Here is a 25,310-nt window from a genome sequence, read left to right on the forward strand (position 1 = left end):
TATTAATAATGTGCATATGTGTGCATGGGAGTCATAGTCATACAAAATATGAAAACTCCAAGATAGGGCCAGATGATTGTAGCTTTTTTTTTTTTTTTTTTTTCCGAGACAGAGTCTCACTCAGTGGACCAAACTGGAGTGCAGTGGCGCGATCTCGGCTCACTGTAACCTCTGTCTCCCAGGTTCAAGCAATTCTCCTGCCTCAGCCTCCCGAGTAGCTGGGTTTACAGGCGCCCACCACCATGCCTGGCTAATTTTTTTGGTATTTTTAATAGAGATGGGGTTTCGCCATGTTGGCCAGACTGGTCTCGAACCCCTGACCACAGGTGATCTGCCAGCTTCAGCCTTCTGAAGTGTTGGGATTACAGGCGTAAGCCACTGCATCCAGCAGTTGAGGCTTTTACACTAGGCTGCACCTACAGAAAGAACTGGGGCTTGAGGGTGCCAGACAGGTTAGGGAAGGACAGACAAAGAAAGGCATGGGACAAGGAAGTGTTGGTCTGCAGATGTCTCCCAGGCAGCAGCTCTCAGCAAAAACCAGACAGTAGCTGTGGTAACAGTTTCTCTGTCAGACTTTCAAGGGTGTCAGACACAGCCCTCTCTCTGGTGAGTGAATCTTTCCTAGACCCAAACAAGGGGGCTTCAAAGAAAGCCTGTTTGCGTCTATTTACTTCACTTTATTTCCTCGCATCCAAATTCCTTCCATAAAAGGCAACTTTGCTGAGCTATTCTGTCTGCAGGACCTATAAATAGCCATTTTAAAATATGTCAGATATATTTTGGGGTAAAAGTTGTTTTTGGTATTTTTATTTTTATTTATTTATTTTTTTGAGACGGAGTCTCGCTCTGTCGCCCAGGCTGGAGTGCAGTGGCGGAATCTCAGCTCACTGCAAGCTCCGCCTCCCGGGTTCACGCATTCTCCTGCCTCAGCCTCTCCGAGTAGCTGGGACTACAGGCGCCCGCCACCACACCCGGCTAATTTTTGTTTGTATTTTTAGTAGAGACGGGGTTTCACCGTGGTCTGGATCTGCTGACCTCGTGATCTGCCTGCCTCGGCCTCCCAAAGTGCTGGGATTACAAGCGTGAGCCACCGCGCCCGGCCTTTGTTTTTGGTATTCTTTACAGGTGAAAGGACAAATAAAAATTTAAATTAAGAGAGTTAGGCCAGGTGCGGTGTCTCGTGCCTGTAATCCTAGCACTTTGGGATGCCTAGGTGGGTGGATCACCTGAGGTCAGGACTTTGAGACCAGCCTGGCCAACATGGCAAAACCACATCTCTACTAAAAATACAAACACACAAACAAACAAAAATTAGCTGGGCGTGATGGTACATGCCTGTAATCCCTGCTAGTCCTGAGGCTAAGGCAGGAGAATTACTTAAACCCGGAGGCAGAGGTTGCAGTGAGCCAAGATCGTGCCATTGCACTACAGCCTAGGTGACAGAGAGAGACTCCATCTCAAAAGAAAAAAAAAGAGAGGGTTAATTCTCCCTGTTAAAAAATAAGAGGTTTCTGCTTTTTCTTAGAGCATTAATTTTAATTGTAGCTATGAGTGCTTTGCATTCTCATTGAAATGTATATAAATCCTTTTAAAAGTTAGATAGGCCTGGCCTGGCATGGTGGCTCATGCCTGTAATCCCAGCACTTTGGGATGCCTAGGTGGGTGGATCACCTGAGGTCAGGACTTTGAGACCAGCCTGGCCAACATGGTGAAACCCCATCTCTACTAAAAATACAAAAATTAGCCGGGTGTGGTGGCGGGAACCTGTATTCCCAGCTACTGGGGAGGAGAATCACTTGAACCCGGGAGACAGAGGTTGCAGTGAGCTGAGATCACACCACTGCACTCCAGCGTGGTGACAGAGCAAGACTCCGTATCCAAAAAAAAAAAGAAGTCAAACCTTTTGCCAGTTTTATGACTCAGGAATATCTTTCTCAAAGACCTGGGGCCATCTCTTTCTAACGTAAATGTGAAAGGAGATGGCATCCCTATCTCTATCTCCCAGTTTCTGGGGAAGGCTAAGAGCCTAACTTCAGTGGACATCTGCTCCAAGTTGCAAAACAACTCATGTCATAAAGACATAGAAAATTTTTTTCTTCTCTGGATGAAGCTGATTAGCTGACACAGATGGTCACTCCAATTATCAGGTGAATTTAGGATGGACTTTGTGTGACAAATGGTGCCAAATTCTCTTACTTGAGAACTAGGTATTGTTTATCTTGAAAACATGTATATAACGGTTGCTTCTGCATGGCTATGCAAAAAGGTAAGGTTTGTTTCTGTCTTTTCAATCTCTGAGCAGATTGCCTATGGTGTGCACCACATTCTAGTTTAATGCTTATTCAAAAATAAGGCCGGGTGTGGTGGCTCATGCCTGTAATCCCAGCACTTTGGGAGGCCAAGGCGGGCGGATCACTTGAGGTCAGGAGTTCAAGACCAGTCTGTCCAACATGGTGATACTCTGTCTCTACCAAAAAAACAAAAATTAGCTGGGTGCAGTGGCAGGCGCCTGTAATCCCAGCTACTCAGGAGGCTGAGGCAGGAGAATCACATGAGCCCAGGAGGCTGAGGTTGCGGTGAGCTGAGATTGCACCATTGTACTCCAGCCTAGGCGAGACAGAGTGAGACTCTGTTTCAAAAAAAAATAAAATTAAATTAAAAAAATAAAATAAATAAGATTGTTTTCTTTCTCTGTGACCTTTATGGAGAGGTGTTTAGAGTTGGCAGATTTTGTTTTTAGTTAACTTTTCCCCAAGGGAAGCCAAAAATTTTTTTAAAAGGCATGTGAGATAAAATGTTGTAACCCAGAAATTTATACTTAGTAATAATCAGAGATGTTCACATATGTTTTGTAAATGCCTATTAATCTCAACACTATTTATAATGATGGAAAGTTGGAAATAGTCTATGTGTTCCACAGGGAGAAAGGTTCAATCAACGATGGTGCATCCATCCGTTCAATGTATATTTCCCTGCTACTGAGGAGTCAGTATATAATGTTATGCTATAATGTTATGAAAATAGGACAAAAACAGTTCAAAAGTGCATAATTACCATTATCATGATTTAAACCCCCTCTCTCCTCTCTCTCTCTCACGTCTCTCTCACACATACACAAACAATGCACTTGCACATGTATACATGAAAGGAATGGCTGAAAAGAAAAAGATGAAAATGTAAAAGTGTGATTACTGTTTTGTTAATAATTTTTTCCCTCTCATTTTTTAGTTACTGAATATTTTAATAGTGAGGAAAATCAATAAATGTATACAGTATATTTTATTTTTAATTTGTCATTATTAAGAGATGAGCCTTCCCATGTTGCTCAGGCTGGACTTCTGGGCTCAAGTGATCCTCGTGTTTCAGCCTCTCGAGTAGCTGGGATTACAGAGGCATGCCGCCATGCCTGGCTAAATGAGTATATTTTAAGGATATGAATATATAAAAAACAAGCTGCGCATGGTGGCTCATGCCTATAATCCCAGCATTTTGGGAGACTGAGGTAAGTTGAGACGTAGAGATAGAAGGATCCTTTAAGGCCACGAATTCAATACCAGCCTGGGCCACATAGTGAGATCCTATCTCTACAAACAACAACAGCAACAAAAAAACAGTAGATATCTAACTTGGCAGAAAATCAAAACAGGACTGTGGAGGAAAAGGATGAGGAAAGACCATTAAACTCTGAGGAAAGTAATCAAACCATGAGAAAAGCTGATGAGAAACTGATGAGAAATTATAAAGGGAGATAAAAAATGACAGGTGAGCAAGAGAAAAAAGGAAGAATCAAAAAATATTTTTGTATCTTTTCCTTTTTTTTGAGAGAGTCTTGAGGGGTCTTGTTCTGTTGCCCAGGCTGGAGCGCAGCAACTTGATCATAGCTTGCCACCATATCCTCCAACTCCTGAGTTCAAGACTTAGCCTCCCAAGCAGCTGGGACTACAGGCATACACCACCGCACTCAGCTAATTTTTATTTTTATTTTTATTTTTGTAGAGAAGAGGCCTCACTATGTTGCCCAGGCTGGTCTCAAACTCCTGGCTACAAGTGATCTTGCCACCTCAGCCTCCCAAAGTGTTGGGATTACAGGCATGAGCAGCTGCACACAGCCAACAATATCTTCTAGATCTGTGGAAATATTTATGATTGAAAGACAGCTGGTTTACCATGCTTCAAGAAAAATTACTCATCTTAAGTGAAGACTGAGAGCTAGTTTGATAAAGGCTTCAGATTTTAAATTTAACTAAAGGATTTTGGAAATATCCAAGTGGGAAAAAACAACTTGACAGTTCATATAAACAAATATCAGTTGCACTTTGATTTCTATCCTTAAACCACAACACAATACATTCAGTTTCTTGTTTTATTTCACTCTTTGATTTTTACATTTCAACCAGTAAGCCATCTTATTTCACAAAGAGAGTTTACTTTTTTAACGTGGTAAAAGGTGAACATAAGGTTTTAATTTCCTAAGTAGTAAATTTTTCAGCTCCATTTGTTAAATAATCCATTCCCTGTAGTTTACTGATGCATTATTTATCAAGTAATAAATGCATACATATCTCACTGTCTGTTTCTGAGCTATTTATTCTGCTTCATTGATCTCTGGATTTTTTTAAAAGTAGATTGTCACTAATTGATCTAAAGGCTACTGGTTTCATCAAGTTTTGGGGTATCTGTCTTGAATATTCTTTACATTCTTATTCTACTGACTTTGTAGTGGAAATAATTTCACAGAGTGCTTGCCCAACTCGCTGTAGAATGTGAGCTGAGGAGAAAATATTGTATTAATAGTGAGGAGGCTCAGATCAAATCTTTTCTTTCTTCTTTTGTAGCAAATGTGGCAGGCACACTCCAGTAGTATCTCTGTCCCATCTATTCTTATAAATTTCAAAATAAGCTGTGACATAAAGGCAGTCTTTTAGCATTTAGAACACAGCTGGCATTATTCCGTTGGAGAATGCTTTTATAAATCAAGATTTAATCAGAAAGCTTTCCTCCCAAATCTATCAAGCCTAGTGTTGACTGAAGAAGACTAGAACCTCACTTAGGAAGCCAGTATTTCAATTTTCCTTAACTAACTGCATATCCTTGAGCAATGTATGTAACTAATTCCTGAGTCAGTTTCCTCATTGCTAAATCACAAACTTTTGAGGGAGACTAGGTAGCACATTGAAACCCAATGTATTTCCCAAAATTATGAATTTTGGGGGAGAATGGTATAAATGTAAAAAATAAGGATCTCCTATTCAACATAGTATTGGTGGTTCTGGCCAGGGCAATCAGGCAAGAGAAAGAAATAAAGGGTATTCAAATTGGAAAAGAGGAAGTCAAATTGTCTCTGTTTGCAGATGACATGATTGTATATTTAGAAAACCCCATTGTCTCAGCCCAAAATCTCCTTCAGCTGATAAGCAACGTCAGCAAAATCTCAGGATACAAAATCAGTGTGCAAAAATCACAAGCATTCCTATACACCAATAACAGATAAACAGAGAGCCAAATCATGAGTGAACTCCCCTTCACAATTGCTACAAAGAGAATAAAATACCTAGGAATACAACTGACAAGGGATGTGAAAGACCTCTTCAAGGAGAACTACAAACCACTGCTCAAGGAAATAAGGGAGGACACAAATAAACGGAAAAACGTTCCATGCCCATGGATAGGAAGAATCAATATCGTGAAAATGGCCATACTGCCCAAAGTAATTGATAGATTCAATGCTATGCCCATCAAGCTACCATTGGCTTTCTTCACAGAACTGGAAAAAACTACTTTAAATTTCGTATGGCACCAATAAAGAGCCCATATAGCCAAGACAATCCTAAACAAAAAGAACAAAGCTGGAGGCATCACACTACCTGACTTCAAACTATACTACAAGGCTACAGTAACAAAAGCAGCATGGTACTGATACCAAAACAGATATATAGACCAATGGAATAGAACAGAGGCCTCAGAAATAACACCACACATCTACAACCATCTCATCTTTGACAAACCTGACAAAAACAAGCAATGGGGAAAGGATTCCCTATTTAATAAAAGGTGTTGGGGAAACTGGCTAGCCATATGCAGAAAACTGAAACTGAACCCCTTCCTTACAACTTAGAAAAAATTAACTCAAAGTGGATCAAAGACTTAAACATAAGATCTAAAACCATAAAAACCCTAGAAGAAAACTTAGGCAATACCATTGAGGACATAGGCGTGGGCAAAGACTTAATGACTAAAACACCAAAAGCAATGGCAACAAAAGCCAAAATTGACAAATGGGATCTAACTAAACTAAAGAGCTTCTGCACAGCAAAAGAAACTATCATCAGAGTGAATACGCAACCTACAGAATGGGAGAAAATTTTTGCCATCTATCCATCTGACAAAGGGCTAATATCCAGAATCTACAAAGACCTTAAACAAATTTACAAGAAAACAAACAAATCCATCAAAAAGTGGGCAATGAACATGAACAGACACTTCTCAAAAGAAGACATTTATGCAGCCAACAAGCATATGAAAAAAAATCATCACTGCTCATTAGACAAATGCAAATCAAAACCACAATGAGATAACATCTCATGCCAGTTAAAATGGCAATCATTAAAAAGTCAGGAAAGAACAGATGCTGGAGAGGATGTGGAGAAATAGAAATGCTTTTACACTGTTGGTGGGAGTGTAAATTAGTTCAACCATTGTGGAAGACAGCGTGGCAATTCCTCAAGGATCTAGAACCAGAAATACCATTTGACCTAGCAATCCAGTTACTGGGTATATACACAAAGGATTATAAATCATTCTACTATAAAGACACATGCACACATATGTTTATCGTGGTACTGTTCACAATAACAAATACTTGGAACCAACTCAAATGCCCACCAATGATAGACTGAATAAAGAAAATGTGGCACATATACACCATGGAATACTATGCAGCCATAAAAAAGAATGAGTTGATGTCCTTTGCAGGGACATAGGTGAAGCTAGAAAACATCATTCTCAGCAAACTAACACAAGAACAGAAAACCAAACACCTCATGTTCTCACTCATAAGTGGGAGTTGAACAATGAAAACAGATGGACATAGGAAGGGGAACATCACACACTGGGGCCTGTCAGGGGGTGGTGGGATAGTGGAGAAATAGCATTAGGAGAAATACCTAATGTAGATGATGGGTTGATGGGTGCAGCAAACCACCATGGCACGTGTATACCTATGTAACAAAACTGCACGTTCTGCACGTGTATCCCAGAACTTAAAGTATAGTAAAAATAATCACAATGTATACCATAAATATGTACAATGATATGTAAATTAGAAGTAAAAAGTGAAAAAGAGATTATTGCTTATGTAATATGTTTCCAATAAACACTTGTTTGTTGCTTCTAGGGTTTACTACTTCACTCCTTGACCTGTATGAACAAAATCCAGCAATTTTTACTGTTATTTGTGAACTTGACTCTTATGTAAATATCCTCCACAGACTTGAAAATATTCTCTGGGTACTTGAGAAAGAAAAACAATCAGAAAAGTTTATTATTGGTTGCCAGAGGTACGTGTGTTCTCAAGTATGTAGTTTGGCCTGTCTGTTAGCCTTGGGGAATCTAGAGTAAACTTCTTAAGTCTCCAGATTATCATTGTGGGAAGGCATACATGAGAACAAACTGCATAGAAAGTTTCTAGTTCTAAAACAGCATTAATATCCTTCGGTTTAGAGCTGTTGGCAAAATAAAATGAAATTCTTAGGTTTTTTTTTTTGCCTTCAGAAGGTGTTTATTTTTTATTTTATTTTTTTTAATTAATTATTTATCTATTATACTTTAAGTTCTGGGATGCATGTGCAGGACGTGCAGGTTTGTTACATAGGTATACAGGAGCCATGATGGTTTGCTGCACCCATCAACCTGTCATCTACATTAGGTATTTCTCTTAATGCTATCCCTCCCCTAGCCCCCTGAGCCCCTGACAGGCCCCCATATGTGATGTTCCCCTCCCTGTGTCCATGAGTTCTCATTGTTCAACTCCCATTTATGAGTGAGAACATGCCATGTTTGGTTACTGTAGCCTTGTAGTATAGTTTGAAGTCAGGTAGCGTGATGCCTCCAGCTTTGTATTTTTGCTTAGGATTGTCTTGGCTATACGGGCTCTTTTTTGGTTCCGTATGAAATTTAAAGTAGTTTTTTTCCAATTCTGTGAAGAAAGTCAATGGTAGCTTGATGGGGATAGCATTGAATCTATCAATTACTTTGGGCAGTATGGCCATTTTCACGATATTGATTCTTCCTATCCATGAGCATGGAACGTTCTTCCATTTGTTTGTGTCCTCTTTTATTTCGTTGAGCAGTGGTTTGTAGTTCTCCTTGAAGAGGTCCTTCACATTCCTTGTCAGTTGTATTCCTAGGTATTTTATTCTCTTTGTAGCAATTGTGAAGGGGAGTTCACTCATGATTTGGCTCCCTGTTGTCTGTTATTGGTGTATAGGAATGCCTGTGATTTTTGCACATTGATTTTTGTATACTGAGACTTTGCTGAAGTTGCTTATCAGCTGAAGGAGATTTTGGGCTGAGACAATGGGGTTTTCTAAATATACAATCATGTCATCTGCAAACAGAGACAATTTGACTTCCTCTTTTCCAATTTGAATACCCTTTATTTCTTTCTCCTGCCTGATTGCCCTGGCCAGAACTTCTAATACTATGTTGAATAGAGTGGTGAGAGAGGGCATCCTTGTTTGTGCTGGTTTTCAAAGGGAATGCTTTCAGTTTTTGCTCATTCAGTATGATATTGGCTGTGGGTTTGTCATAAATGGCTCTAATTATTTTGAGATACGTTCCATCAATACCTAGTTCATTGAGAGTTTTTAGCATAAAGGGCTGTTGAATTTTCTCGAAGGCCTTTTCTGCATCTATTGAGATAATCATGTGGTTTTTTGTCATTGGTTCTGTTTATGTGATGGATTACATTTATTGATTTGCATATGTTGAACCAGCCTTTCATCCCAGAGATGAAGCTGACTTCATCATGTTGGATAAGCTTTTTGATGTGCTGCTGGATTTGGTTTGCCAGTATTTTATTGAGGATTTTTGCATTGATGTTCATCAGGGATATTGGCCTCAAATTTTCTTTTTTTGTTGTGTCTCTGCCAGGTTTTTGTATCAGGATGATGCTGGCCTCATAAAATGAGTTAGGGAGGATCCCCTCTTTTTCTATTGTTTGGAGTAGTTTCAGAAGGAATGGTATCAGCTCCTCTTTGTACCTCTGGTAGAATTCAGCTGTGAATCCACCTGGTCCTGGATGTTTTTTGGCTGGTAGGCTATTAAGGATATGAACAGACACTTCTCAAAAGACATTTACATGGGAAAAAAAGCTCAAACCCTACTTCTGGCTACCCACTTCCACCCTACCCCCAGTTTCTAGTAACCATTATTCTACTCTCTACTTCTATGAGATCAATGTTTTTAGCTTCCACATAAGTGAGAACATGCTGTATTTGGTTTAATTCACTTAACATAATGTCCTCCATGCTCATCTATGTTGCCACGAATAATAGGATTTTGTTCCTTTTTTATGGCTGAATCGTATTCCATGGTGTGTATAAACACCACATTTTAAAAATCCATTCATCTGTTGATGAACACTTCGGTTGTTTCCATATTTTAGTATTATGTATAGTCCTGCAATTGACATGGGAGGGCAGATATCTCTTCAACCTACAGATATCCTTTCCTTTTGTTACATATCCAGTAGTGGGATTAAGAAATAGTCTTTTGACAGTAAGCCTTTGGAGAACTTAATGAACTGAGCAACTATCCAGAAGCATCAATATGTGACTATCATGTCTTCAAACACCCCCCAAATACCCAGAGTACTATGAATTCTCTCTGAAGCACTACGAAGCACCAAGAGGGAATGAAACTTGTTCATCAACTCAAATGTGGATAATCCTGGTGCATGACATAACGAACTGCTTAATAAAGGAGGGTTGTGCCTTGGATTAACCCAGAACAAAATTTTTCATTGAGGCATCTTTGATCTACAGACTGATATCAGCCCAACTTTATTTTAATTGCTTCATAATCAAATAATTGATTTGTTAATTGGCTCTGTTTCCAATTATATGTTTGTATAATATACAAAATCTTGTGGAATACTTTTCACTTAAAAATAAAATTACATACAAAAGTAAAAGTCATCTAAAACCCCTGCCTCAAAGAGATAGCAATATTAACATGTCAATATTTGATTTTAAATGATCACTCTTCCCAAACATAGTCAATAATCAGAAAGGAAAATATGAACATATTATCAATCATGGTAGCCACGGTAGCCAATCTTTTCATAAGGCATACACTCTGTGATTGGACTTTACAAAAATAGCCCACAATCCTCACATAAACAATGAAAAGAAGCTGTTTTACCTGAGGAAAATTATGTTCAGAAAGGCTAAGGAACATGTCCCAAATTACATGGACAGTAAGTGGAGAAGCAGTGTGCAAATGCAGATATATCCAAATCTAAAGCCCTTTCAGTACCCTGTGCCTCTCAAACACCAGTGTCTCTTCCATTTCTGAAGCAGACAAGGCTGGTTTGTATCTTGGGCTGTCGATAATTTTGGCATATTAAACTAATATATTTTAAATATTCATTCAATAGTTATATAATGGAAACAGAAAAAACTGATTTATTTTTTGTGAATGTGTATATTCAGAAACAATTTCACTTACTGATTCACTTCCAAGAACAAATGCAAAGCTAACATTCTTTAAAAATTTAGTAAAATATTCTCTAACTCTCAGTGTTTTCTTCTTTCTCTTTGAGATGTTTTTGTTGTTTTCCAACCTAGGCCACTTCTTAGGAGGCAAATTAAGGGGTTTTAACTTGAGATGTGAAAATTATTACTTATTCCCAGTAAACAGTAACACTCAATGCATTAATATGTTTCAGAATTTCAGCAGAATTGGACTTCATTTACAAGTGGTAAAAAATATGAAGCCAAGATGGGTATTTGCCAGCAAAAAGATATTTTTGCAAAAGCATTTTGCAAAATCCAGGGTCTCTAACTTTGGGGTTTAAAAAGGATAAATGATGGTTTTGTAACTCTCCCTTCTTTTGGGGTTTAAAAAGAATAAATGGTGATTTTGTAATTTAACTAGTTTTTTTTTCTGGTTGTTGGGATCAGAGAGATGACCTTTAGAGACTGTCTATATTTGAACTGGGAGAGGAATCCTACATATTGCTGCTTAAAAGGAGAAAAAAAGTATAGCATAAGAGGACAGAATTATGAAGAACACACTCCCTAAACAGCGGTGGAAGTTTTTCTTCAAGCATCCACAATCCAGTTCAGTCTGAGACGTCCTTCCAATCCTCTACTATTTCCCAAGCCTTGGTGTTGATAGGCCCTCCTAACCTTAGCATCAATCTCCTAAAATTTCATTTCTCTAAAAATTACCCAGCTTGGCAGTTTAGAAGATCTAGTCCTTCATTCAGCAAGTATTTCTGGATGGTCTGCACTAAGCTCAGAGTCAGAGATTCACCAGTGTTCCTGGGCCAGTCTGGAGAGCTCCAGCATCACTCCCCAGGTCAGTTCTGCAAAAACCTCTTCAGTTGTCTCTTCATGAGGAAATTCACAATTTTAAATGTTAGACCCTTACATGCAAAGTCAAAAAAACTAGTAAGGAATAAAATCTCTGTTCTGGATGAAATGGATTAAGGAATCTAACCTGAGTTATCCAGAGCCCAGGCAAATAGAGATGACTTTTAGCTTTTAGTCATGAAATCTCATCACACACACACACACACACACACACACACACACTTTCTTGAGTTTGTTACAGAGTACTCTGAGTATATGCGTATATTCTTCATTTATGTATAATTCATTCATTCAAAAGATAGTTAATGAGCACCTACTGTCTACAACATTCTAGATCTTGACTTTTAAGAAGCCCTGGATTACCTTGAAGGAATTTTACACTTAAAATATTTTATATTTTTTAAATTTTCAGACGGATACTTGCTATACTCTATAATGCTCAAAAAAGCATCTGGCAGGAAGCATATGAGAAAAGCTAAAATAAGACAATAGGTAACAAAGGGAGTTAGACTGAAATTGCAGGGTTCTTCGGACCTAAATACTTCATCTGTCTCATAATTGTGTTTAGGATCAGAAGTGTCTGTTAGTATTAGAATTTTGGTTCCAATTAAAAGGACCACATGGTCATTTTTAGAAAGTAAGGGATCCATACAGATGTTGTTGTGGTGGGGAGGCCTGGTTTATTTTTGAAGACAAGAGTATGAACAACTCAAAATGAAACATGTAAAAATGAGACTATATAGTAGACTAGGTAAGCTCTCTAGTTCATAAAGTTATATAGAACTGGCTGCAAATCCCACATTTGCAAACCACTAGTTGTGAAAACCTAGGAGTTATGAAGCCTCTGAGAGTGTCAGTTTTATTATTTGAAATAAAATTTGAAATATATTTATTATTTGAAATAATAACAGAACCTCTTAAGTTAGTTTGTGAAGATTCAATATAATGATGCCTGCAAAACACTTACCACAGCTCAGAACAGTGTAGGTGTTCTCAATAATATTGAATTACAAAGATTCCTTCTTGAAATGTAAGGGGATAACTGTATATCACTTAAAGACTGTGCGTAAATATTTAGATATTTTGGGTGAAGATGGTAAGATTTAGGGAAAACCATTTGGAATTCTGAGCTCAGATGAGAATTAATAGATCAATGATGCCCTAAAATCAAAATGGTTATAACACAACTAATAGATCCAGAATTCAGTATTAAGTGCCAGGCATAACAACAACAAACTTCTGTCATATTAACACTCCATGCAAACTTAGAAACCCTAGTATACTGAAGAGGGTAGTGATGTCATCCAAACACCAGGGGGTGCTCTAGTCTACTTTGTGCAGAAGAAACAAGCATGGATCACCCTTGTAAATTGAGACGATGAAAGGTATATGTCAAAACATGACAAATGGTAGGACATAGACCTTTGAAACAACTCATCATTGTGGATTATATTTAGAATTGACCATAGCTTTATTTTTCGCTATTACTTTGGCTTTCAAAAGTGAGCCATAATAGAGGGAAAGCAATGCAAAGCTGTTTCTAGTTATTAAGCGAATATTACACAGTATAGCTTGTATCACATTTTTTTTTTTAAACTCTCTTTAGAGACTCCATAGTCTGAAAGGTCATTTCCAAGTCATTTGCAGGCAAGAGAGCCTGCACAAACAAAATCTACTCAAACAAAATTGCTGAATCTTGGCTTCTCAGATTAAGTAATTCAGTCTATTTGATGTGGCATATCTTTCATGTAACCACTCAAGAAAATAGGGATGACCATATATGGCCCCTTTTACTCAAATATTTATTGATCATGGACTATGTGCAAGGCACTAGGAATAAGAAAATTCACAAACACGAATCTTGGTTCCTATCATAATAAATCATCTGACACTGTCTCTGTCCCAAGATTTACATGTGAGTAGGAAGAGACAACTATTATACATCTAAAAGAACAAATATATGAGAAACTGGACATATAAGTGGACAATGGTCAAGTCATGTTCAAAAATAGAACTCTGACCAACAACCTACAGCAACTTGCCCAGAAAACCAATCCTTTATTTACAATAAACATCCCAGAAAGCCAGACTGCTATAAGTCAGACTTGTAGGGAGTCAGACTGCTATTGCTAGTACTGATACCGTAAGCTAAACAATAATTTCTATAACAATCAGCCCCAAATGGCCAGAATTTCATTAATAACTGACAGTTTCTCACATTTTTGTCACTGCTTTCAATATAGGACCAACCAGAAAAAGCCAAAAATGCACCCCTAAACCATCACATAGAATATCCAGCTATCGCGTGGTGGCGGGCGCCTGTAGTCCCAGCCACTCAAGAGGCTGAGGCAGGAGAATGGCATGAACCAGGGAGGCAGAGCTTGCAGTGAGCCGAGATTGCGCCACTGCACTCCAGCCTGGGCGACAGAGCAAGACTCTGTCAAAATAAATAAATAATAAAGTAAGAGAATATCCAGCTATCATTACCCCACCTGCAACTTCTCCACGTTAAAGTCTCCAATTAGGGGGTACCTGAGGCCTTCCCTCTTCTCCAATTAAGGTATGCCTGAGGCCTTCCCTTTTCTACAAGATGAAGCTCTTCCACTCCTCTGCCTGCCTTTGAGTCTTTGCCAAAATGCAAACAGTGGTGGCTGACTCCCTGGCCATGGCAAGTTCTGAATAAACAGCCTTTGCTTTCCTCATTTGGTTCATCTTTGTTTATTTCCATATAAATAATATGACAAGTTGAAAGAAGTATTATTGAAAACAACAGATGAGGGTCAAGGAATAGGAATGCCTGTGTAGGAGAAAGGCAAAACTTTTCAAGCAAAGACCTAAAGAAAGCGAGAAACAGTCATGGGAATATCCAAGGAATGGCATTCCTATGTGGCGAAAAGAGAGTGCAGCCTTGAAGAGGAAGACTGCTTATGCAGTTTGAGTAACTGCCAGGATTTCAGCTTCTCTTGGGCAATACAGGCAAGGAAAGGAATTGCCAGAGATGAGTTCAGAGAGGTAGTGAGGTAGTGGGCCATTGTAAGGGGTTCGACTCTTACTCTGAGAAAGAGGAGATGCCTTTTCAGGCTTAAGCAGAGGAATGAAATGATCTGACTTCATTTTTAAAGGACTATCCTGGTTGCTGTATTGAAAATAGATTGTAGGGGTGCAAGGGCTAGGAGACCAGACTGCTGAATGAAGACAAAAAATGATGGTGGCTTGGATCAGCTGATAGTGGTGGAGGTGGTGAGAAGTGATTTGATTCTGGACACATTTGCAGGCAAAACTGACATGCTGATCAATGGAACCTGAAGAGAGAAATACAAAGATGCTATGAGGGTAGCACCGATTTTTTGGACGAATGAACTCTGCAGGAGAGAATTGCCACTGAGATGGGATTAGCAGTTTGGGGTGGTTATTTGTAACAATCGGCAATTTGGTCTTCGTCATTCTAGATTTGAGATGCCTGTGGAGATTTTCAAGGAAAATCGCAGAGTTGACATTTGCATGTATCTCTGCATTTCAGGGGGGTGCTCCAAGCTAGGGATAAAAATTTGGAAGCTGTCAGCACATATACAGAAATCAGAGCATTTATATTGTCACTCTGGAACACGTAGTGTTTAGAGGTTGGCAAAATGAGAAAAATCTCACGAAAGAGAATGTGAAAAATTGACCAGAGAGGTAAGAAAATAATCAGAAGAAAGAGTGATATCCCTAGAACTTAACACTGAACAAATAAGGAAGTTGTCAATGGGCCACATTCTTCTCATCTGCTAAGTAAGATGAGAACTAAGAATTCATAGCAAAATTTAACAATGTGGAAATTATCAATGGCTTTAAAAAGAGTTTTTTATGGGAGTTATAAAGAACAAAGTCCGCTTGAAAATAATTGAAAAGAGAGTGGGAGGAAATATATCAAAGATAACAGAAGAGGCAATTCTATCGATTTTTATTTTTAAAAGAGCTTAGAAATAGTAGTAGGAAGGGGTTGTCATTCAAGGTAAAGTATTCATTTGTTTGATTTTAAAGACTGGCTGTATTGCATGGTTTGAATGCTTATGTAATAATAGGTAAAATCATGGCCCACCTAAGATGTCCACATTTAAATCCCCAGACCCTGGGAATATGTTATCTTACATGGCAAAAATCCTTACATGTGATGAAAAATCTTGAAATGAAGAGATTATGTGATTTAAAAAAACTCTTGAAATGAAGAGATTATGTAATGAACAATCTTGAAATGAAGATGTGATGAAAAATCTTCAAGAGATTATGTGGGATTATCTAGGTAGGCCCAATGAAATCACTAGTTCTGATAAGGGAAAGAAGAAAGCGGAAGAGTTAGAAGAGATGTGAGAGGAGAAAGAAAGAGAGAGAGTGAGAGAGAGACAGCGAGAGAGAGAGAGGAGAGAGAAAATGCTACACTGATGCATGCGAAGATGGAAGAAGGAGCCATGAGCCAAGGATGAAGGAAGCCACCAGCTGAAAAAAGGCAAAGAAATGGACTTTCCCCTAGTGCTGCTAGAAGGAATATAGCCCTGCCTATCTATTTTGGACTTCCGACTCCATGAAGAGTAACATAATAAGTCGGTGCTCTTTATGCCACTAAATGTTTGTAATTTGTTACAGCAGCAATAGGAAAGCAGTAAAATGCTCTATTAGATTGGAGTAATCCCATTTGGAGTTGCCCCACTTTCCTGGGCCAGACCAGTATACATCTTACACATATTGATTGATGTCTCTCATGTCTCCCTCAAATGTATTAAAGCAAGCTGTACTCCGACCACCTCGGACCCTTCTTTAACCTTGGCAAAATACACGTTCTAAATTGATTGAGACTTGTCTCAGATATTTTGGGTTCACTTATTATTCAGAATAATAAGGGATGAAATTATTGAGAATAAAAATGTCTATGCAGTCATTCTCTTGGGCTACATATAAGCCCCACCTGGTGAATTTAAATCAAAACAATTAAATCAACATCTGGGAGGATAGAGCCCAGATGTTAGTATTTTCTTAAATTTCTCCTATATAATTCTAATATTCAGTTAAGATTTGTGTAACTTTCAAGTAGCTGGCTGAGCTGAAGTAGAAAGTAGGATCATTGGAGATGATGGTGGGGAATGGAGAGGTCCAGGACATTAGCCGGATTATCATAATCTATCATGAAATCATTTTCAGTGAAGACAAAAATACCGGTAGAGAAAGTGACAGAAAGGCAAAAGCTAAAATTTTCGAAGAATGAGAGAAAGTGACGCAAGAGTCTTTAAGTGACTATATCAAGTGTGAAGGAGAGGGATAGAAGTATATAATATAATCTGACAGCAAGATCTTTAGATTTGGACGTTTTGGGACAACGGGAGAGGTATTGATTTGAAGTTGGCAATGACACTGAATAAGAAGGGAATGCCTCTTTGCTTCCAAGGCTGAAATCAAATTTAGTGGAAGCATTTGGGGCAGTAAAATAGCCTTCCCCTTTCTCTAGATCACTGCAGGCAAAAATACATTTTCAGGGAGGGTGTAGGTGGCCAGGTTTTCCTGGAGTGCAGGGGCGATGGAAATATTCATAACAGAGGCTGGAAGACGTGATTTGACTGATTAGGGACCACATGATCCAGAAGGAACAGGAGATGACACTTACATTGTAAAGATGAATGAGACAACGTGTGAGCTGGAATTGACCTTTTTAAGGAAAAGCAATAAGGAAATCTCAGCTGTTTACTGATACGGTTCTTGGAAACTCTTATTATTATCGTAGATTAGGCTGTTATCCCTCTTAGCACAAGGACAATTGAATTAATTATTTTTCTAAGGAATCTTGGGTAGAGTGTTGCCTGGGTGTTATTAAAGGTATAAGAAAGAAATAGATGAGTTTCTCTCCACCCGCCTCTACCATTACATATGGGGAATATTTATAGAACTGTACTTTCAAATATTTGACAAATACATGGATCTAAACTACAAATTGTATGTAACAGTAGTTTTGTTTAAAGACTTACTGCTATATCCAGAGATCCATCCCAAGAATTACTGGGCACTTAATTACCCTTGAGTAAGATATAACTCTTATGCATATGTATAATTCTGTGACAGACACTGATAGTTGGCTGCCCAATATCAAAAATATTCTCCTTTCAATATTTTCTTGACCTAGAGATTGCCACGTGACCCACGTCTGGCCTGTAAGACCTAATCGAGAATCTCCTAGGTCAGCCTCCCTAGAAAGTTTTGTATTTTCTGATAGAGACAGTCTCAGGAGCATGGACGCACTTGCCTTTCCTTTGCCTGCAGGTGACAGCCATTCTGAGACTCTGAGGACAAATGGCACATGCTTGGTTGCTAGAATCAGGCCTCCAGACAGAGTTTCTGTCCTTGAGGACTTAACAGAGCAGGTGCACCAGTCCTGAGCTGCCAAACTCTAGTTTTTTTTTTTTTTTAAGAGAGAAAAATAAACATCTTATTTGTATAAGCAGCATGAGTGTGTATTACATAAAGCCAATCGTAATTGCAAGCAAATATAATTTACTTCAGAAAAAAAGTTCAAAAATACATTACTTTATTTCCTACTATAGGTAAAAAAGACATTTAATCAGTAGATTACATAAATTATGCTTATGCATATTCATACAATGAAACACAGTATCATCATAAATATAATGAGCTAGAAAAATATGTAATGACATAAAAAATGTTCATGATAGAGTATTAGGTGGAGGGAAAAACAGCTAACCAAACAGCATCTCTACTATGTTTTGACTGGATTTACTGTTCTCTAAATCTTATCTTTTTTCATTTTAATTTTTTTCACTTTTGTTTTAGGTTCAAGGGTAAATGTGCAGGTTTGCCATATAGATAAATTGTGTGTTGAGGGAATTTGGTGTAAAGATTATTTCATCACCCAGAGAATCAGCATAGTACCTGATAGGTAGTTTTCTTTTTTTCAGGTTTGGTTGTGGTGAGTCAGGGTCATAGTCAAGTTCACAGATAGAGCCGAAGAGATGTGTCCTGAGAACCAGTCTATGGGAATACCAAAAAGACACCAATTTGTTCAGTCTGGAGTGGCTGGCTGCATCACAGTATAAGAAACATATGATTATCTCTTCTACATCACTGTAAATGGTTGCAAATTCTCAAAAATCTCCCAAAGCCAATTTAAAAATGTTTTAAAAATTGTATTATTCATTTTTCTTTTTTCCCGATTAAGTATATTGGCTAATTTTTTGCCACGATATAGCTTATAACTGCTTCAAGAAAAATCTTTTACCCGTGATTTTGGGGAAATCAATATTATGCAACTATTACTTAAATTTATTAAATAATATTTAGATTGGGGGGGTAACTTTTTAGAATTCAGACGACCTTACGTCTCTAATTATTGTTAATGTTGAACTCATTTATTTGCAGGCAAAAATTGTGTTATAATCTGGCTTCTAAATTCACATGTGATATGCTCCAGGGAATACTGTGTTTTCATGTTTTTTTAAAAAATGCTCTTTAATTGCTATATGTTTAATTATAGAAAAAAGTAAAGTCTAAAACTACTCTGACTCATAGGCTATTCGTGTGAGCAATTGCATGCCTAAATAATTAACACTTCTATTTACAAACACAAGCTTAATACCAGCAAAATGTCCACCGTAAAGTCGAAGATGTTTTAATGCAGCATTTTACATACACTCAGCTCACAAGTGCTTGGGAAACCTAACAGGCTTATTTTATAACCCTTCACATCATCTGGACAAGAATTATGATTACTGTTGAAAATATATCCACCATGTTTACACCATTTTTCCCCCCAAATCACTGATTAGTAAATTTACAGCCAGCTAAGAGATGTATGGTTTGGTTTTTCTGGTTTTTTGTGTGTTATGTTTATGGCTGGTAGCTTTTGAATATTCTTTGAAAATGCTATACTCTAGAGATCACCGCTTGATTGAATTTTGCAGGCTTTGCCACTCAGGTGAGTGAAGGTTTGGCATTTTATTGCCTTAGACATGGATCACACACACTAAGCAAAACAACAACAACAACAAACCCAAAGCTATTTCAATTTTATCAAGGGGGCCACACCTCAAATATTAAATAAGGTGAAACCTTTCATGATCAGTAATTCTCTTAAGCTTTAGGTGATTTTTTTCTATGCAGTTTTTTACATTTCTCTAATAATTATATGAAAAAGTACAGCTGATTTATGTGGCTGTCTGCTATCTTCTAGGCATGACGCAGGATTTCCTGGGAGAATAACACCCACCTGTTGTTTTGAAAGGACAAAACTTGAAATGCCTTAGGAATAGAGTTGGCTGTCTCTGACAGATTACAAAACATGTTTTGACTATGGATGTAATTGTGTATGACTGGTAAATTTAGGCATAACCTTTTAGAAAGATCATTTAACATGTCTTAGATATAACAACAGAGGAATAAAACGATAACCCACTGGATTTCTATTAAAACAGTCATCACATTTTGTATTGGTGTTAGTTTCAAAATAAAATTAATCTGACATATTCTTATTTTTATTTTATTTTATTTTTTGTTTTATTTTACTTTAAGTTCTGGGATACATGTGCTGAATGTGCAGGTTTGTTACATAGGTATACATATGCCATGGTGGTTTGCTGAACCTATGTTCTTATTGGCCACAGAGTATTTAAAATTTGTTCAGTGTCGTGGAAAGAACCAACATCAAATGAATAAGTGAGAAATGCCCTTGAAGATGATTGAGTCCAGGGACAAAAGAAAGGTGGCACAGATTGGCACATGACTGTTACTTGAAGGGGCAGACTGTCACACAGAAAGACAAAGTGCTACTGGTTTTTACTGAAAAGAGAAAAAATAGATCATATCTGGGGGTAAGTGCAGAAGAAACACAGTAAGGTTTTCATGTATGAGATGGAAATTTAGATGAAATTTTGAGGGTAAAGAGTTGGAGATTCAATTGAATGGGGAGGAGTTAGAAATGTTCAGGTAACGTTGAATGAGAAGAGCTTTGACCAAAATATAGAGCTGGAGAAAGATAAGGTGAGCTTAATTTGGTTGAGAGCAAATAAAAGGAAATAAGAGCAAATTAGATCAAAAAGGTGGTTTCAAGACATAATATGGGTCCAAGGCCATAAATGCCAAGTGAAGTCACTTCACTAAACCGCAGTGGTAACACAGGAAAATTTGGAGGGAGGCAATTACATGATCAGAGTTGTCCAATGCTGACACTGAGCCACAGGCAAGTTCTAGCTTCTCAATCTCTATTGCTCTTGACTTGCATCCCATGCCCCAATGAAAAGGAGCCATACTTGGTTCCCTGAAGATGCCAGTGGGTTCACACCTCTGTGGCCTGGCTAACACCACCTTCATTCTGCAAACAATGCCACATGTCCATTCCTTATTAGGGGCACCTTTGCTACAAGAGACACAAACACAGACCCCAGGACAGCAGGATTTCTGCCATTGTGAGAACAGTAACAAAAAGCACAAGGTGACCCTGAGTCTGATGATGCCCAATGTGCTTTCAAAGCCTACGAAGGGAACACCTCATTTAGGCCTCAGGCTTGGGGAGCAGGGAAGGTATGTCAAGTTGGGAGAGGTTACTGGTGAGCTTGTTTGCCTGGAAAGCACACAGATTTCCAAAGCTGGCTCAAGTCTCATTTCTCTATAACAATGTTTCTGTCCCTTTCTTCTCTACTACATAGAATTCTCGGTGCTATTTTCTGAGCCATACATGTACATTATAACAGTTATTTCTTATCATACATGAGTGTTCTATAGCACATGATCCTTCGGAAAGAATATAAACTAATGTAGATTAGTTTTCTATTGGTGCTGAACAAAATACCACAAACTTTAAATAATATAAACATATTCTTTTACAGTTCTGGAGGCCAGAAGTCCAAAATGAGTTTTACAGGGCAAGATCAAGGTGTGGTGTTGGCAGGGCTGCACCTCTACTGAGGGCTCCACTCCAGGGAATAACCTGCTTCCTTGCTTTTTCCAGTTTCCATAGGATACCAGCATTCCTTGACTCATGGTCCCTTTCTCCATCTTCAAATTGCATCACTCCAGCCTCTGCTGCTATTGTCATCCTCCTTTTCCTAATGTTGACTTTCTTGTCTCACTCTTATGTGAATCCTTGTAATTACATTGGGCCCATTCAGATAATCCAAGGTGATAGCCCTATGTCAAGGTCCTTGAGTTAATCACATCTGCAAAGTCTCTTTTTCTATATTAAGGGGATTCGGATGTGGACATCATTGGGAATGGGGAGAGAACATTTTTCTGTCTAGAATATCCTCTAAGGCTAGGGCTATGTTTTATTTACTTCTGAAATCAGAGCAGGTAGCTCGTTCAGTAACACTGCTTAGTAAGTAGACCGAAGGAGACCCTAACTTGAATGTAACTAAGTGAAAACACTTCAAATAGTACATAGTATTACAAATGTGGTTCTGAGACCACACTGCCCAAGGCTGAATCTTGGCTTGACCTATTAACTGGATGACTCTACAATCTAGTTTCCCATGCTCAGTATCTTCTTCGAAAAGATGAAGATGAAGATAATGCCAACCCCAGAAGGTTATTTTGAGACTCGATGACAAGTAATGCAAGGATAGCATGGGTAAAATAGTCCATGTGTGTGTGTGGCATATCCAAGTGCTTAGCTGAGTGTTAGCCGTGATTCTTTGCTCAGGGGCCTATGCTGTGTGATGTAGGATATTCAGCAGCATCTATAGCCTCTGCTCACTTGATACCAGTAGAACCTTCCCAGTGTGACAACCAAAAGTGTCTCCGAATATTTTCAGATTTTTCCTGGGCGGGGTGAGGAACATCCCCCAATTAAGAATCACTTTTTGTGTTGTAATAGCTGTTTCTATGGGGATGGGGTGGAGAAGCCATGAAATGACACAGCTTCTGAAGATATGAGCTTACAGTCTAATGGGAAAAATAACCTGGAAAACAGCATTTGAACTGAGATAAATGTGAGCTCGAATTAGCTGTCTCTAGTTGCCTCATTTCATCATCTGTAAAATGCAGATAACCATTAGAACTACGTAGATAGTTCAGGAACTTAGCTAGTAGCAAAATGAGAGGATTAAATTAATAATATTCTTATTTTACAGTTTAAAATTACAATAGATAAATAATCTAATTTACAGTGACAACAAAAATATGACCCCTAGAAATAAAACTAATAACTGCTCCTCCCTACCCCCAAATCCAAACTATCTAAATAATTATGAAAGGATATAAATTAGAAAACTTTACAATATAAATTGTAAAACTTCAGATCATCCCCAACATGATCATATCATTTACATATTTCTAATCAGAATCCTATGTGGCTTTTTTTTCTGTTTTAATTTAACAGAACAATTTTGAAGTTCAGCTGGAAAGAAGCCGAAAACATTTAAAAAGTAGAATAAGAGAAGATTGTTTAGAACTTTTAAATATTATTATAACTAAAATATTATGTTATTAATGTGAAAATAGACTAAAAATCCAACACAACTGTAAAAGCAGACAAAGAATATGAATAGTTTCCTAACATACTACATTGTATACGTTTATGAAGTGGAGTAGAAAATCCAGAAAAAAATCCAAGTAGGCTTTAAATAAGTGAAATAACTCCAAGAACATTTGCCAAACACACACTATCTTCCTGGCACCTGTCTAAATATTGGGAATATATTAATACATAAAACAGAATAGGTTATTATTCTCAGAGTTTATTTAGAGTGAGCAGAAAAACAATTTAAAAATCAACATATAGATTCATTATATAATGCGCGATAGTGATAAGTAATTAAAAATACATAAAGCAGAGTAAAGTGATAGACAGGAATGGAGGCGTTCGAATTTAAAATCAAGGGTTCGGTATGACTGTGTTCCTGTTGGAAGCTTTGGAGAATCTGTTTCTTTGCTCTTTCCAGCTCTTAGAAGTTGCCTGTGTTCCTCAGGTTGTGGCTTCCATCCTCCATATTGAAAGCCACACATGCTGCTATCGCTCCGGTTCGTCCCGTTCCACTTCCCAAGTTAAGGATCCTCTTGATTACTTCAGATCTATCCCGCTGATCTAGGATGATCTCCCTATCTTAAGGTCATCTGCAGTCACTGAAGTTCAACTTCAGACATAATTCTTCTTTGTTGTATAACTAACATAGTCACAGGTTCCAGGGATTAAGATGTGAACATCTTTGGGGAACCACTATTCTGCTTACTAGAGTATATAACAAAGAGAATGTGTTGAAAAAAAGTAAGACAATAGCTTTTTCAATAAAAAGTATTGATAAATAAAAGGCATAGATGAAAACTAAAAAATGTGAAAAAGAGAATGAATTCCTCTTCTCACATCATGCATTAAAATGTATATGGACAGATCTTCCTGAGAACTAGAACAGTTATAGAAGAATGTACAGAGGAATTCAAGAAAAATAGAAAGCATAAGGGAAAATATTAACTGATTTTACTGTAATACATCAGTATTATATAAATACTGTGTAAAGCTTCTATATCAAAAGAAAGCATAAATAAAATTAAAAGGCAGACAACAAATAAAGCTATTTACGTGGATTTAGATTTCATATTCTTATTTCTACTATGTAAAGAGTTACTATAATTTTAAAGCACATATGCCAAAAGCAAAAATGATCAAAGAAAATGAATATGTTGAAGAGACATGAAAAATAGTAGTTTTGCCTCACCAGTAAGCAAAGAAATGTCATTTCTAACAATGAGAAAATACAATATTTCACTTGTTAAATTGAAATTTTTCATTGTATCGTAACAGTGATGGTGAAGAAACAGAGTATTTGGATACTTTCAAACAACTGCTGGAATAAAGCAATTAAAAATATATACCAATATTTTGTATAGTATTTGTATTATGTGTTATTTGGTCTGATAATTACAAGTCCAAGAAAATAATCAGAATGGCTCAAAAGACAATTTAGGTAATTTAAATATCAGAAACAAGCTACGGGAGATTGGATAAAGGATTTTCTTGTGTACATCCTATTAGTTCAGCATTGAATCAGATGCTTTATATATTTTATCTTTAATGCTTATACTAATAAAGAGTGATATAATAGACTGATACTTAGCCCTAAAAAATATCTCATAGAAAGATACTTAATAAAATTTTAAAAAGTCATAGTATATAATTAACAGAAATAGACTATTCCTTTATTTATCCAATAAACTGTACGGCCATCTTGCACTAATTTACATGCCTGGTATTTTGTCTGTTGCTAGAAAGAAATCAGATAATAAGTTTAAGGCATCTATTCTCATTGTGCTTACAAAGTCAGTAAATCAATAATTGCAAGGATTTGGGGTCTAAATATGTTTGAATAAGTGTGCTTGTGTGTATTCACAGCTTAGTAGACATGCATATATTTCTTTGCTATGTTGGCAGAGTGGATTAAAATAAATGGAGAAATGGCTGGTTTGGGGGTTGGGTCAAGAAATACAAAAGATGAACATGGGGCATTTTGTAGTGCTATAAAGAAAGGAAGTGCTATTTTAAAGGCACTTAGGAAACAACTGAGGCCAGGTGCCATAGCTCACTCCTAATAATCTCAACATCTTGGGAGGCCAAGGCAGGAGAACCGATTGAGCGCAGGAGTTTGACACCAGTTTGGGCAACATGGCAAAACCCTGTCCCTACGAAAAACACAAAAATTAACCAGGCATGGTGGAGAGTGCCTGTAGGCCCAGCTACTTGGGGGCTGA

The 25,310-nt window shown here is 37.7% G+C and overlaps 1 protein-coding gene across 3 annotated transcripts in view; it reads right to left on the reverse strand.

Annotated features, from left to right (window-relative positions):
- Positions 1-25,310, reverse strand: part of LOC134736837 (dapper homolog 1-like) — a 241,552-nt gene that overhangs the window by 98,973 nt on the left and 117,269 nt on the right. The window contains exons 5-6 of one of the 3 annotated variants that reach the window (XM_063640614.1): positions 18,510-18,608; positions 14,832-14,899 (exon numbers count right to left, since the gene is read on the reverse strand). The exons of 1 other annotated variant lie outside the window; for it this stretch is intronic. The gene's annotated coding sequence lies outside the window, so the exon portion shown is untranslated. Of the gene's footprint in view, positions 1-14,831; positions 14,900-18,463; positions 18,609-25,310 lie in introns of those variants that run through there. One more of the 3 variants, XM_063640630.1, reaches the window with a different exon arrangement.

The sequence above is a fragment of the Symphalangus syndactylus genome, chromosome 5 (genome assembly GCF_028878055.3).
Source record: "Symphalangus syndactylus isolate Jambi chromosome 5, NHGRI_mSymSyn1-v2.1_pri, whole genome shotgun sequence".
In the NCBI taxonomy this organism is placed as follows: domain Eukaryota; kingdom Metazoa; phylum Chordata; class Mammalia; order Primates; family Hylobatidae; genus Symphalangus; species Symphalangus syndactylus.